The sequence below is a fragment of the Silene latifolia genome, chromosome Y (assembly GCF_048544455.1).
Source record: "Silene latifolia isolate original U9 population chromosome Y, ASM4854445v1, whole genome shotgun sequence".
Taxonomy (NCBI): domain Eukaryota; kingdom Viridiplantae; phylum Streptophyta; class Magnoliopsida; order Caryophyllales; family Caryophyllaceae; genus Silene; species Silene latifolia.
In genome coordinates this window covers 178,834,189-178,850,419 of record NC_133538.1, presented here as the reverse complement: position 1 = coordinate 178,850,419, position 16,231 = coordinate 178,834,189, and positions in this window count along the sequence as shown.

Sequence of the window (16,231 nt, the reverse complement as noted above, 5' to 3'; positions counted from 1 at the left end):
ATTATCGTTAGAGGTAAGGGTAGAAGAAGTTAAACTACGTGCAGGATCTGGCAAGAAATAGAACAAGAAAATATAATGTAGACAAACAAGGAATAATCGACTTCTGACAATAAAGGTAACAATATCATATGCAGTAAAACAATATCACATATTCTGCTATAGAATATTACACAGTATGCTAAACAATATCACACATTCTGAAAAACAATATCACACATTTTGAAAACAATATCACACTGTATACAATCTGAAAAACAATATAACAGATTCGGAAAAACAATATCACACTGTATACATATCACGACAAATAACTTTTGCTAAATTTCAGAATTCATATCACAAACAATCGTCTTTTGTAAGAATTATCAAAATCACAACTTAATCTTAGGGCAAACAACACATAAGTTAAAAGTAGGTATGAAAATTATAAGAAACGCATTAAGATGACTACTAATTGGAAATATATGTACGAAAACGGAAAAACATGCGATGTAAAGCTGGAATTAAAAATTAAAGAGAAACATAAAGCACAAACTAAGAACAATAACGTACCTGACATCGGGATTATGATTGAAATAGTATGATAATTGAGCAGAAAAAGAATAAGGAACTGAGATTCAGCTGAAAATCTAGAAATCATGAAGAAAACGTATCAAATTTAGGGAAAACGGCAAATAAAGCTCAAAATAACAATATAGGAAGATGAAATTGAAGAATATAGAAATCAAATTACAAGAAACGCAGTAAGATAACTAATAATTTGAAATAAATAAACAAAAAAACGTACCTGACAACACGATGATGATCGAAAAATTATGATAATTAATCAGAAATTGATGAATGCACTGAGATCGAGCTGAATAACAACAAATCACGAAGAAACCGTAAAGAAAAATTAGGGTTTCTATGGAATTAAGAGTAATAGAAGAGAGAAGTTAGAGAGAAAAGAAGATTTAGGTGAGAATGAATTGTTTGGGTGACAATCTATAACCGCGTGCTCCAATTAAGTTTTTGCCCTTAATGATCACTCGCGCAATATTGGACGTTGGATACAAGGATCTAACGGATGGTATTAGTCTTCAATCCTCAACTATATATGACTCATACTCATATGATCTCATTCATATATATATATATATATATATATATATATATATATATATATATATTTGGGGGATCCTGTGAGAACCTGTAATATAATGAGAACCATGAGAACTCCTTGAGAGCCATTAGATTAAATCTAATCTAAGTATCAAGATTAGTCCCTTATTTTAAAATCAAACTAGAATGCTTCCCTACTTGACGTATTCATTTAACCAAAAAAGACTTTCTCTCTCTTAAATTATTTCTCTCTTCATTTTTTCCGTTTCCCCAATCTCGTCGATTTACAGAAGTTTAGTTCATGTGTAATACTTTTTGGCTAATTGTGCAAATAGTGAAGATTATAATTAAAAAGGATCATGTTCCTAAATCGAGGTACTGCATATTAACTTTAGTCTTTAATGATATTCTTTTCCTCAAATATGAGAGTTTTTGACATTCTATATACAATTGTTTCCGTGTCATTAGTTTTTCATGTTTGTTCACTTGTTCACCCTAATTTAAAAAAAGTTGTATCCAAAATGTGGATACGTTGGGCAACGTATTTAATTGGCTCGGTAAAATTGGAAATGTAATACTCCATACCTTATTTATTCATTTAAGCTCTTAGTATCCCATGCGAATTTGTTTTATGTTGTTGCAACTTTGATAGTTCATTCAAGCCTTTAAGAATCCTTCTAGTGTGTTTGTGATGTTGTAAGTCATTAACGGAGACTGAAATGACTGGAGATTTAATGTATTTACCAACCCTTTTTATGAAACGACAAGCCATTTTAACGTTTCCATTACATATTTTAATAATGTAAGAAACATTTCAATGTACCTATGTCAAATTAGTACTCCCTTCATCTCAATCTTTTGTTTACTTTGATTAAATACTTCTCACCAAGAATAAAAAAGGTAAACGAATGATTGGGACGGAGGGAGTAACTTTTTATTATTTTAGTTTTGCCTTTGATTTATGGTATTTTAAATAACTGTAGTGCAACTGTGTTTGTTTTTTTTAAAGAAAAATGGAGTTTTGTTAATTCTCAAAAGCGAATAAGAAATCCAAAACTACAAGATCAGCGACCTATCTGGGTCCGCTATTCATCCAAATGCGGCTAGAATAATGTAGCGGCAAGAGATGAACCATTTTATATGCCACATGATTAAAAGTAATTAAGCCAAAACTCTTAGCAATTTCACAAATTTCTCTACCTATTAACCCAAAGTAATTAGCGAGGTAAACTCGTTTGATCATTATGTTAGCAAGTCGTAAACACTATGTTTTCACCGCCACCTTTTACACCGCTTGTTGAATAGCCATATTGAGCCCAATTTACATTGATTTAGTTTCAGTAATTATAGGGCATCCACAGCTCAGGAATCTGCTTACAGCCCGCTCTTGACACTTTCCCATCCACTGTGTTATTATTGTATGCACTTAGGAATGTTTTTAATGTATCTATATGGGTATTTAGAGTACTTGTGTTAACAAATACTTCGTAGTGAGTATGTGTGGTTACTAATAATAATATGGCTATCTGATTTCATCGCAAAATGATATGTTACCTAACCTTTTAACATACTCAGTGATTTTTTTTATTTAACTCTATGGAACAGCTAGCGTGATATATCTTTTTCTAGGTAACTACTAATTTCCCTCTAAAGACGAAAAACAAATTTCTTGTATACTTCATTAATTTCATCAATTTAGCTAAACAAGAGTATATGCTTTTTCTTTACACGAATGGAAGTTGAGAAGTATGATAAAAAAACATATATCACCAAAGCTTTTAATTAACTGTACATAACAATGGTCTCCAGATGTAATATGTGCTCTTTATGCTATAAACTATTATAGAAAACTTTTCCTTGTTTGTTGCATTCGTCCACTAGTGGAATTCTTCAATTTTTTAAAAAAAAGGTCAAATTATGCTATATGAAACCATAGGTTTAATATGTTATTTTGATACCCAATATGTTTTGATATTTTGAAATTGTTTGTGCGAGGTTGTCGTCTGATTTAGATATGCATAGGATAACCCTCTAAATGGTATGGTACTCATATGGCAGAATGTAATATATATTTTACCTTTTTGTATGAATTTTTATGGATGTGATTAAATTATTTTATGAAATTAAAGATCATATAATAGCATAAGCAATGATGTTTTGAAAGACGGTTAGCTCAAATGGTAGAGCATTGTGCACTTTCCAAGGTACGGGTTCGACTCCCATATCGGTTGTGAAGCTACTATGGACGTCGCCACCCGTGGTGCGGGCCACTTAATCCAACCCTAAACCATTTCCCGTCCTAAAAGAATGGCAAGATTTTTGGGGGCAGTAGCCTTATTAGGGCATGACGTAGCCTTGTAGATGCATAAAAAGCAATATATATGCATTAAACAACCTTGTACATGCATGAAATATGTAAAATCTCGTTGTTACATTAAAATAAGCTAAGTGACAACAATTTAGTGGGGTTGGCTAATCCTACCCTAAACCCTTTTTCGGCCTACTTAAAGACACTATTCCTCCAAATTTGAACTCCTTCCCATCATCCTTTCCCGTCCAAAGAAATCTGGGTGGAATAGCCTTATCAGTGCATAAAATGGCCTTGTAGATGCATGAAAAAGCAATATATGTGCATTAAACAACCTTGTACATGCATGAAATATGTAAAATTCGTTCCCATCATAAGGGAAAGATCTAACCTTCCTAAATTTAAGGAAACTCATCCCCCTTGTTTGATTACATTCCCCTCGGAAAGGGTTCACTCTGCCACTGGGGTGTCTATTGGTCTTGAGATCGTTCAAAAGACTTTTCAGCGGGGTTGGCTAATCCTACCCTAAACCCTTTTTCGGACTACTGGAGGCACTATTATCCCAACTTTAAACATGTTCCCACCATAAAAGAAAGGGTTTAGGGTTGAATTAGGCTGTTACGCTACCGCCTAATCCAACCCTAAACACTTTCCCTCTTAAAAACATTGGCAAGAATTTTGGGTTTAATAGCCTTATCAGTGCATGAAGTAGCCTTGTAGATGCATGAAAAAATAATATATGTATATTAAATAACCATTTACATGCATGAAATATGTACAATCTTGTTGTTACATTAAAATAAGCTAAGTGGCAACAATATTGCCATGGGGTTGGCTAATCCTATCCTAAACCCTTTTTCGGCCTACTTGACATTATTTCCTAAAATAAGGGAAAAGTTTTAGGGTTGGATTAGATCGGTCCGCGTAGCGGTCTTCTTAATCCAACCCTAAACTTTTTTCCGTCCAAAATTTTAGGACACTATTCCCCTAGTTTAAACCTGCCCCCTAAAAAGGTTTACTCTGCCCCTTTAGGGTGGGGTGTCTTTTGGTCTTGCGGTCGTTTGAATGACTTTTCCGAAAATGGGTTGAGGGTAGGATTAGCCACCGCGGGATTGGCTAATCTTACTCTAAACCCTTTTTCGGCATACTTAAGAAAACCAATTTAATTTCAAACCCGTTCCGATAATAAGGAAAGGGGTTTAGGGTTCGATTAGCGGCTTCCCATAGCGGGCCGCCTAATCCAACCCCAAACCATTTCCCGTCCTAAATTTTAGGACACTATTCCCCTAGTTTTATCCCCTCCCCTAAAAAAGGGATCACTCTTCCCCTTTAAGGTGGTTTCTGGTCTTGCTTCCGTTCGAATGATAGTAAGGGAAAGGATTTACGGTTGGATACGTGGTCCGCCTAATTCAACCCTAAACCATTTCCCGTCCTATATTTTAGGACACTATTCCCCTAGTTTTAATCCCATCCCCGAAAAAGGGGTCACTCTTCCCCCTCTAGGGTGTCTTCTGGTCTTGCTTCCGTTCGAATGATAATAAGGGAAAGGGTTTAGAATTGGACTGGGCGGACGGTGGTAACGGTCCGCCTAATCCAACCCTAAACCCTTTCCCGTCCTAAATTTTAGGATACCCGTCTATTGTCGTTTGTCCTAATAATAATGTTAAGGATTTGGGGTGCAATAGATTTATCAATGCATGAAGTAGCCTTATAGATGCATGAAAAAGCAATCTATGTGCATTAAACAACCTTGTACATGCATGAAATAAGTGTTTAGTTTTCTCATCTTTTTTGTCTTTAGGTGCATGATAAGAAGTTCTATGTTTATTAAACAGGTCTTTTATCAGTAAAAGAAATATTTGGTATTTTATAGCCAATATGGGAGTCAAATCCACATCTTGTGCATGACACAATGCTCTCCCATTTGAGCTAATTGACTTTCAAAATAAGAAAAACGTAAATATTTATAATGTAAAAACGACAATAATATCATGACGATATTGTGAGAGAGCTACTATTGCTTTTCTCAATGAACCTAAGTAGTTCTTATAAAGGCTCTGGAGTAGAAAGGTATAAGAGGTATATCTAATCTATGACAAGTAATTTCATCACAATTTTAATAGCCCTTTCATATGCTGTAAAAGTCGAGAAGATGTCCTACAGTTATATCGCAAACATTATTGTCAACATTGGTGAAGAAGAATCAAAGAATTAAATATATAACATATTGAGGTCACGGAAATAAGAGTAGAAACAAGGTTATTACCCAATCTCTGAAAAATAACTATCGTCATTGATCCTAGAATTCACTAGGCTAGAAGAATAATTCCTTAAGAATTTAGTAGTTGTATAAACTAATGTCTTCTTAAACTTCTCAATTTATTATTTCTTTTCCTTAGCTTACAACACTCTTAGGACAGAGGAGTATAGTGAATTTCAGCTATCTACTATGGAATCCTTACAAAATCACAAATGTTAGGGAAGAGGAGAAAAGAGATGAAACATAAATATTTCATTCAATCAATCCTAACAAAATTCAGCTATCAACTAAGAACGAAAAGCTTTTGGGCGAGTCATGCTACTCCCAATCAGTCTCTCCACTGAGCAAGTACGACGTATTCCCTCCGTCTCAATTATTTATTTAAGTTTGATTAAAATATCCCTGTCATTGAATAAAAAAGGTAAACAAATGAGTGAGACGGAAATAGTACATTTCAAACAATCTTATTCAAAATTATTACTATGTATTTAGAAAAAATAGTTTAGGTGCATCGAAATATGAAATAGATACCCGAAAATAACCACTACATAACCAAAATAACAAAGTAATTTTCTCTATGAATAGGTCTTAAATTGACGAACCCCTCTGCCACTTGATATGAGATCTGTCATAGGAGGCTTCTCAAATGCATGGAACCGGGCTGGTTGACACAGTAGGTACCATAAAATCAGAAAAAAAATGTTATTTCCATCCCCAGCAAAAAGAGTAAAGAGTAAAGAGTAGAATGATGGAGTACATAAATAAGAGCAATATTAGCAAGAGAAGACGGACCGAGCTCGACAGTCGGAATAGTACCTCCCTTAGTAAGATCAATCTTGGTAGGAGCTCTGGTCATCCTCCGCGACAACGGTTTGGATATGGACGCATCACCCCCGTTGGGGCTAGCCATACCGCCGCAACCTTGAATCGGAAATGGATGGTATTACTGGAAAATGAAAATGAAGAGGCAGAGAAATGGTGATGGTGGTGGTCGGCATATTAAAAAGGAAAGACATGCTTAGTGTGAGAAGTGGGGTATTCTAATGTATTGGTATTTGATAAAGTAAGTAAAAGTGTAGAGTTTATTTTCCCATAAAGCTGGTAAAGAATTCCCAAACTATTTGTCTTGCTTTACTTCACTCGACAGTGGAGAAGCGACGAAATAGAGGACTAATAATGTTTATGAAAAACTAAGCAAAATTGATAAACTTCAGCTCAGGATCATAATAAGACGGAACAAGGACTAATAATTACAAACAATGGTGGAATAAGGCCTTATTTCAAATTTTACTGCATATCACTTTAGGTTAAAAACTGAATCAGTTTAAGAAAATTGGCATAAAGTTTTGAACTTCAATATGTGAGAAGTTGACGAATTAGCAAATTTGAAACAATTGAAGTAATTTATAATTTCCCCCAGCCCTAATTTCAATTTAGTACCCCAATTATATGTATATAAACTCGAATTAAAAATTCGTTAACCCAAATTTTTTGACGAATTAACAAATTCGAAACACATAAAATCGAAATGAAGAGAAATTAATAGAGAAATTAAACAAACCTCATTGAATTTTGATGCACGGTAAAATATTGTTCGATTTGCATCTCCATTGATAAAGCAGGAGATCGAATATTGAATCTTGTTCTTCAGTTGGAGAAAGCAGTTTGATGATGGGGAGAGAAAAAGAAATTGGAGAGAAAACTTGATTTGTTTAAACGACGGGGTTGGACAAAAAATGTGTAGGGTCTTAGCCCTTCATTTTTCTAATATCTAAGGGTTATGAGAGGTTCTCATAGTTCTCATTATTTTAGAGGTTCTCACCGAATCCCGACTCTCTCTCTCTCTCTCTCTATATATATATATATATATATATATATATATATATATATATATATATATATATATATATATATATATATAGAGAGAGAGAGAGAGAGAGAGGAAGGATCAACTAAGGCCACTTATATATTTGAGTCCATAAGTCCTATTGTGAGCCATTGGATGGAGGGAGATGGAGGGATGAGATGAACCCACCCAAAGTCATTATACAAGCTAATTAACACACTTTACTAATCCACCCTAATTAACCACTAATTTACTATATATTTGTTTTCTACCCACCCATTTCTCTCTCATCTCACACATTTCACTCTTCTTTTCTCTCAAAACCTCAAAAAAAAACCCCCAAAAAATCCAAATAAATAAAAAACCCAAAAAATCCAAATAAATAAAAAAAAAACCCAAAAATCCAAATAAATAAAAAAAACCCAAAAAATCCAAATAAATAAAAAAAACCCAACAAAACCAAATAAATAGAAAATCCAAAAAATAAAAAATCCAAACATATCAAAAACCCAAAAAATCCAAAAAAATCAAAAAATCAAAAAAAATCAAAAAACCAAAAAACCAAATAAATCATTCATTTCTCTCTTCCTCATTCACCACCACCCACCACTATCCCACCCGACACCACCCACCGCCCACATCCACCGCCACCACCACCACCGCCGTCGGTAATTATATAAACTCGTTTTTTTTTCCCAGATTTTGTGTTAAATTAGTTGTTTGGGGTCGGTTTATTCTATTTCTTAATTTTTGTTAGTTTTTGTTGTTATTTATTCTTTTCAAATCTATTCTTATTATACGTTTTTTAAATAAAAATTTCGGGTTTTAAATATCGTTTTTTTTTGTGATGTACTTTTTTCCAACTAAGATGAGTAAGATCTACTAAAATATTGACTAAAGTTATACAAATAAGGACTAAAGTTATACAAAAATTGACTAAAGTTATACAAATATGGACTAAAGTTATACAAATAAGGACTAAAGTTATACGAAAATGGACTAAAGTTATACAAATATGGAGTAAAGTTATACAAAACTGGACCAAAGTTATACAAAAATGGACTAAAGTTATACCAATATGAACCAAAGTTATACAAATAAAGTCTAAAGTTATACAAAAATGGACTAAAGTTATACAAAAATGGACTAAAGTTATACAAATATGGAGTAAAGTTATACAAAACTGGACCAAAGTTATTCAAAAATGGACTAAAGTTATACCAATATGAACTAAAGTTATACAAATAAAGTCTAAAGTTATACAAAAATGAACTAAAGTTATACAAATATGGAGTAAAGTTATACAAAACTGGACCAAAGTTATTCAAAAATGGACTAAAGTTATACCAATATGAACTAAAGTTATACAAATAAAGCCTAAAGTTATACAAAAATGAACTAAAGTTATACAAAAAACGACTAAAGTTATACAAATATGGACTAAAGTTATACAAATAAGGACTAGAGTTATACAAAAATGGACTAAATTTATACAAATAAGGACTAAAGTTATACATATTTAGTCCATATTTGTATAACTTTAGTCCATTTTTGTATAACTTTAGTCCTTAATTGTATAACTTTAGTCCATTTTTGTATAACTTTAGTCAATTTTTGTATAACTTTAGTCTTTATTTGTGTAACTTTAGTCCATTTTTGTATAACTTTAGTCAATTTTTGTATAACTTTAGCCCATTTTTGTATAACTTTAGTCAATTTTTGTAAAACTTTAGTCTTTATTTGTATAACTTTAGCCCATTTTTGTATGACTTTAGTCCATATTTGTATAACTTTAGTCCATTTTGTATAACTTTAGTCTATATTTGTATAACTTTAGTCCATTTTTGTATAACTATTGTCCATATTTGTATAACTTTAGTCAATTTTTGTATAACTCTAGTCCTTATTTGTATAACTTTAGTCCTTCATATGTATAACTTTAGTCCAAAAGCGTGTAACTTTAATCCAAAATCCAACTTTAATCCAACAAACTTATAACTTTTGTCCAAATGTATAACTTTAGTCCAAAATTGTATAACTTTAGTCCAAAAATTGTATAAATTTAGTCCAAAAATAAAAAACCAACAAAACTGAAACAATAAAAACCAAATCTCGCCAATACTAGATCTAAAATAAAAAAACCCGCCAATCTAAAAAAAAAACCCGTCTAAGAAAAAAACCAAATAACAATGAAATACAATACAATAACAATAATTGAAATAAAAAACGTCATATCTAAACATTTAAATATTTAAATTTGACAAATTTATATATCATGCGTATAACTTTAATGCACGCAGTGTATAACTTTAATAGACAAGATGTATAACTTTAGTCCAAAAAAAAACCAAATAACAATGATCAATGAAGTTGTACATAAGGGCATTGAAGTTGTACACAATAACCACTGAAGTTGCACATATAAGTTTAAATTTTAAATCTGAAAAATAAAAACAAATGAGAAGAAGAAACAAACTAAACAATACTACATTAATCCATAATAACAAAAAAAATCGTAAATCAAAGAAAAAACCAAATAACAAAAAATAGTATAACTTTAATGTTTAAAGGGTATAACTTTAGTCGTAAATTGTATAACTTTTATGTTTTAAGGGTATAACTTTAGTCGTAAATAGTATAACTTTAATGTTTTAAGTGTATAACTTTAGTCGTAAATAGTATAACTTTAATGTTTTAAGTGTATAACTTTAGTCGTAAACAGTGTAACGTTTCTTTTTTCATATATAAATAATAACACTAACACCCAATAAAAAAACCAAATCTGAAAAAAAAAAAAAAAAAAACCGACAAAAATAAAAACACCAACGACCACCTCCATGACATCACCAGGCGACAACCTCCACGACAACACCAACGACATCAACGAATACGAAAAGAGCAAACGAAATCTGAAATAAAATAAACAACCAGCACCCATCTAAAATTATTTTTTTCAAATTATATATAAAATATGAAATTTACAAAAAGAGACGAACATGTGACGGAATTCTGAAATATAAAAAAAACGAAACTTAAACAAAAAAAATTAGATCGAAATCTGAAATAAAAAAATAAACAAACGAAATATTGAACGACTAAGACCAAATCTGAAAAAATAAAGAAAGCCAATAAAAAAAATTTGAAAACCATCAAAATTTCTAGTGAAGTTATACATTTGTATAACTTCATTCATTTCTAGTGAAAAAATAAAGAAACCCAATAAAAAAAGCATAAAAAAAAAGAACAATAAAAAAAAGCATAAACAAACAAAAAACTTAGAAAAAAGAGCAATAAAAAACCAGATTTGACACGGTTGGTTTTTGGTCGGGGACGGTGTGTGCCGGAGAAGATCTCGGCTGTTGTTGTTGGTTGTAGTGGTGGCGGCAGGTGAGAAGGAGAACTACGGTTGGCGGTGGTAGTCGGGTCTGGTGGTGTGGGTGGTGTGCGGCAGAGGCGGCTTGGGGAAGAGGAGAAGGGAGTTCGTGAATGGAGGTGGTTGCAGCTTCGCTGATGGTGTAGTGGTGCGGTGTTGGTGTTGTCGGGCCTCTGTTGTCGGTGCAGTGGTGACGGTTGTTGCAGATCCGAGAGGTTGTGACAGTCGTTTGGTGGTGTGTGGTGTCGTGGATGTGGGTCGCGGTGTTCGCGGTTGTGGATGTGTCGTGGATAGAGGGAGAGGAGGTGGTGGTGGTGTGTTGGTCCGGCTGAAGGTTGTCGGGCTGGCTGAAGGTGGCTTTTTTTTTTATTGTTTGGTTTTTGTTTGGTTTTGTTTTATGAGAGTAAATGAGAGAAGGTAGATGTGAGATGTAGAGAGGGTAGGAGTTTGTGATAATGAGAGGAGAATGAAGAGATTAATGAGGGAGATAATTAAGTTGAGGAGGTAATTAGACTAGATTAGTTTGTAGCCATCCAATGAGATGCAATCCCATCCTTCCATTCCCCTCATCCAATGATCCATATAAGGACTTAGGGACTCATTATATATGAGGGACTTACGAGAACTGCTCTCTCTCTCTCTCTCTCTCTCTCTATATATATATATATATATATAAATTGCATCAAGTGAGTCTAGGTATCTTAGGTGAGTCTAGCATTTTAATCTAATCCATTAGATCTACTCCTAATCAACGGCTGAGATTAAATCTCAGAAATTATAACAAACCTATAAAAGCTAAGAATTCAAACCTCCCCCTCATAATTCAGTTTCACTTTCTCTCTCCTCCGTCTCTTTCCCTCGCTTTCTCTATCTCTCTCTCTAAGTCAAAATAATCCTCTGAATCAAGCAAACAAACCCTAGGTTCCTATTTTTTAATCGCTTTTATCAATTCATTCACAAATCAATCAAATTAAATCATTTTCCAGGTTCTCGTTGCTACAATGGATGCAGATTCTACCGACATTAACATGCAAACAGGTAATTTCCGTAATCCTTTCGTTTTTAGTTTTCCTTTTCGCGATTTCATCTGGATTCTATGTCGCTGATCATTCGCTATTGTAATTTCATTATTCCGTTTCTTTTCAGTTTTTTAGGTTAATCGATTTTATGTTTGCTTCAATTTTAATGACATCCGTTCACTTCTACTTCAATTTTACGGTGTCCTTTCCTTTGATTATTCTCGTATTTGCTTTTCTCTTAAATATTAGGTGAAATATACTTGTATTTGTTGTTTTTCCTATCGAATTTTCATATTTGCGTTCTCCTCTTTCGCTTACAATCGCAGATTTGCTTTATCGTCACATTCCGTCAATTTTGATTATATTTGTCTTTATTCTGTTGCTTTTCAGTTTTTTAGGTTAATCAATTTTATGTTTGCTTCAATTTTAATGAAATCCGTTCACTTCTACTTCAATTTACGATCTCCTTTCCTGTGATTATACTCGTAGTTGCTTTTGTCTTAAATATTAGGATTTTATCGGTCAAATTCGGTCAAATTTCATTATATTTGACCTCTTTTCCTGTCTTGTATATTCCTGTTCCCCTGTCTGTATATTCCTGTTCTGCTGTCAATGCTTACAGGCTCAGCTTGTTACAATATCAATGTTGCTGTAACACAATCACATATATTCATTTTCCATTGCACATATAACATATATTGTATCACTTCTGGACGTCCTCTTGTTCTACTGTTACTTCAATGTACTTTAGTTTCTTGTTCTAAATTGTAGTCCAGCCTCTTCGCATATTCCTGTTCTCCCGTCCATCCTTATGTCACTACATTGTCATAGTACAAGTATATCAGAACAATGTTACTCTTTGTAATACCACCGCCGTATTTCAGTCACTAATACTCGTATTTTCCTTTTTGTATTACTGGACTCAAAGATGTCACTCAACCCCATTCTACGCCAATTGTCCAAGAGCAACCCAATCCTCAACCAAATAATCAGCTTGTTCTGTCTCACACGCCTAATGGAAGTGAGCGCTGGATGCGTGTGGTTAGACCTGGCAAAATCAACCCGACCCGGTTGACCCGACACGAAAAGGATGACCCGAGACCCGAAATTAACCCGAATTGCTGAACCCGAATGACACCCGAAACCCGAAGTGACCCTACCCGACCGAAAATGACCGGGCTTTCTTGGACCCCAATGACCCGACCGAAATGACCAATCCGAAACCACTCAACCCGAAAATGACCCGATAAAATATAACTTTAATTGACCCTAATAGACTTGAAATGCCTCTCTTCTCTTAATCTTTGACCCGAAAATGGCTCGACCGAATTAACCCGACCCGCTTGACCCGAAACACACCGACCAACAAACCCGAAATAGACCGTAACCCGAAATGAATGACCCGATCCGAACTAACCCGAAAATTTGAGAAACCCGAAATGACCCGACCCAATCTGGCCCGACCCGAACCCGACCCGGTTGACCCGTCACTAATACTCGTATTTTCCTTTTTGTATTACAGACTCCAGTACTGTCACTCAACCCCATTCTACGCCAATTGTCCAAGAGCAACCCAATCCTCAACCAAATAATCGCCTTTGTTCTCGTCTCACGCCTAATGGAAGTGAGCGCCGGATGCGTGTGGTTGAGCACAAGTTTAGACCTACCATTGGTGCGTTTCGCCTCCCTTGAGGCCTGGAATCAAGTTCTACGAGGTTTATGCTCGGGCATGTGGATTTACCCCTCGGAAGCACGAGACGAAAACACTACGAGGTGGTGTTGCACACCAAAAATTCGTAGTCTGCAACCGTCAAGGGTTCAGGGAATATAAACCGAAATGGCGTCCCAAAACCAAGGATGATGAGAATATGGGTGATGGTTCGTCCACGGCTAGTACGATTACGGGCGAGTTAAAATCACAAGAATTGGATGCCGAGCGTACGTCGGATTTGCCCTTCTACATGGCCTTGATGGCCCAGCTATGATTGACGAGTTTTCTAAAGTCCACAATCATCGTCTCACCTCGTCATGCATTACGAGAGATCTCTATAAGATTTCACGATCCCTTGATATGTTCCAGAAGACGCTTATCTTGGACAACTCCAAGTTGAATATTGGCGTATTTGGATTGACCTTTAGACAGGTTAAGGAACTTGTCAATGGGTATGAAAATATCGGTGCTATATTGATAGATTTTAAGAACTTTCAAAGAGATATCAAGTGCTACATTGGGTTAAGAGATGCTGACCTTTTCATCGATCGACTCGAGAAACTCAAAGCGACCCAACCCCAGTTCTACTTCGCCTATGATGTTGATCCACAAAACCGTCTAACAAAGTTCTTTTGGGCTGATTCTACATGTATTAGAAACTACTCATTCTTTGGGGATCTTTGTGAGCTTCGAACCCTACTTACGGAACCAACAAGTATGATATGGTTTTTACACCATTCACAGGTGTTAATCACCACAGAAAGTCGGTGTTGTTTGCCGGTTGTCTCATGTTACACGAGGATGACATCTCCTTCCAATGGACCTTTCAAAGCATTTCTTGACCGCCATGGGACAAAAAGAGCCGCAGATTCATGATCACGAATCAATGCCCCGCCATAAAGAAGGTAATAGTGTGACAATGTTATCAGAACGAGACTTACTTAAATTTATTGTACCACAACTTTCTCGACTCCAACTACCACTGTTCCATCTCTTCCTCTTTTACAAGGTTATTCAATAACAATGTTACTGTAACTAAATTACTAACATATAATTTACTCACTTGCATGCTCTTTCCCTATCACTGGTCAATATCACGTTCGACTTTGTTTCGTTATGGTGGCATACAACAGCTTTCCCTTCATTTTCAAGACGGCTAGGCATCGTTATTGTATGTGGCATATTACACAAAAGATCACGGACAAAGTTGGTTCAACACTCTGCAGAGACACGGACTTCCTTGCTCGCTTCAACGCCGTTGTTTGGGACTCGATACGGAGCCGTCGGAGTTGGAAGAGAAGTGGCGAAGGTCATTTGATTTCAGTGGAAGATAATGATTGGTTGACTACAATGTTCGACGACAGACACCATTAGATTCTTGCCTACCATCGTGACCTTGCCTTGGGCTGCATATTAAGAACAACACAACGATCAGAAAGTACAAATTCGTTTTTCAAGCGCTTTGAGAATCACTTTGGTACACTGGTCGAATTTTGGATGAGGTAAACAACTCTTTTCCATTTCTTACAGACGGGAACAATGTATGTTTCAAAGCACCATTGTTTCATTGTTACATAAATAATTTGTTCCGAATCGTTGCATTAAAACCAGGTTCCAAACTGCTATGGACCAGCAGCGCTATACACGAAGGTGCGATGATTATAACAGCGACCACTCATTCCCTGAGCTTAAGACAGAATTACCTATAGAAAAGCATGGCGCTATTATATACACACATGCTGTGTTCAAGGTGTTTCAAGAAGAATTAATGGCTGCCGATTCATGTGGTGTTGATGACTTTGAGAAGGAGGAGCATGTGCGCATAATTCATGTAATCGATGCTGAGATAGACAGAATTTTCAAGGTGAGGTTCGACCTTAGAAGCACGAGATGCGATTATCTGCGAGTGTAAACTGTTCGAAAGAATTGGATTACTCGGGCATATATGTGTGGGTGTACAAGGGCAAAGGAATTGGGCGAATACCAAGCAAGTACATTGTAGATCGTTGGCTAAATAACACACACGCATCGAACATGTTTGATTCGATAACATTATTACAATGGATTTTGACTTGTTACTAATTGTTTTCTGATAACATTGTAACCATAATTTCTTATAGTAACATTGTCACCATGATAAACGAGTAACTTTCTTGTTTTACTTCCGTGCTTGATTCGAATGGGAATGTCATTGAGGATTCATATATGGCTACGTCGATAACGGTCATTTGTGCAACGTATGGCCAGAGTTCCGTCAGATAGTTGGTGTTCTCAAAACTTTACATGCTGAACACACGGAAGAGTTAGCATCCCTCCTAGTTGAGTTCCGGCAGAAGTTATGTATTGAACCGCTTACAAAAGACCAAGATGGAGATTCTGTTGGGCTGCAGCTCGTCGTCTGAAGTCACTATCCACCCTCCGGAACAAGCACGCAACAAGGGCAGCGGAAAAAGATTGAAGTCAGCTAAACAATAGGCCATTGAAAAAGCAGCCAAGCCAAAGAGGCTATGTGCATACTGCAATGAAAGAGTTACCTACGACAGGAGAACATGGCCTCTTTGCATAGCTGATGAAGCTGTTGAGAAAGCAGCTAAAAAGAAAAAAGTTTGATAC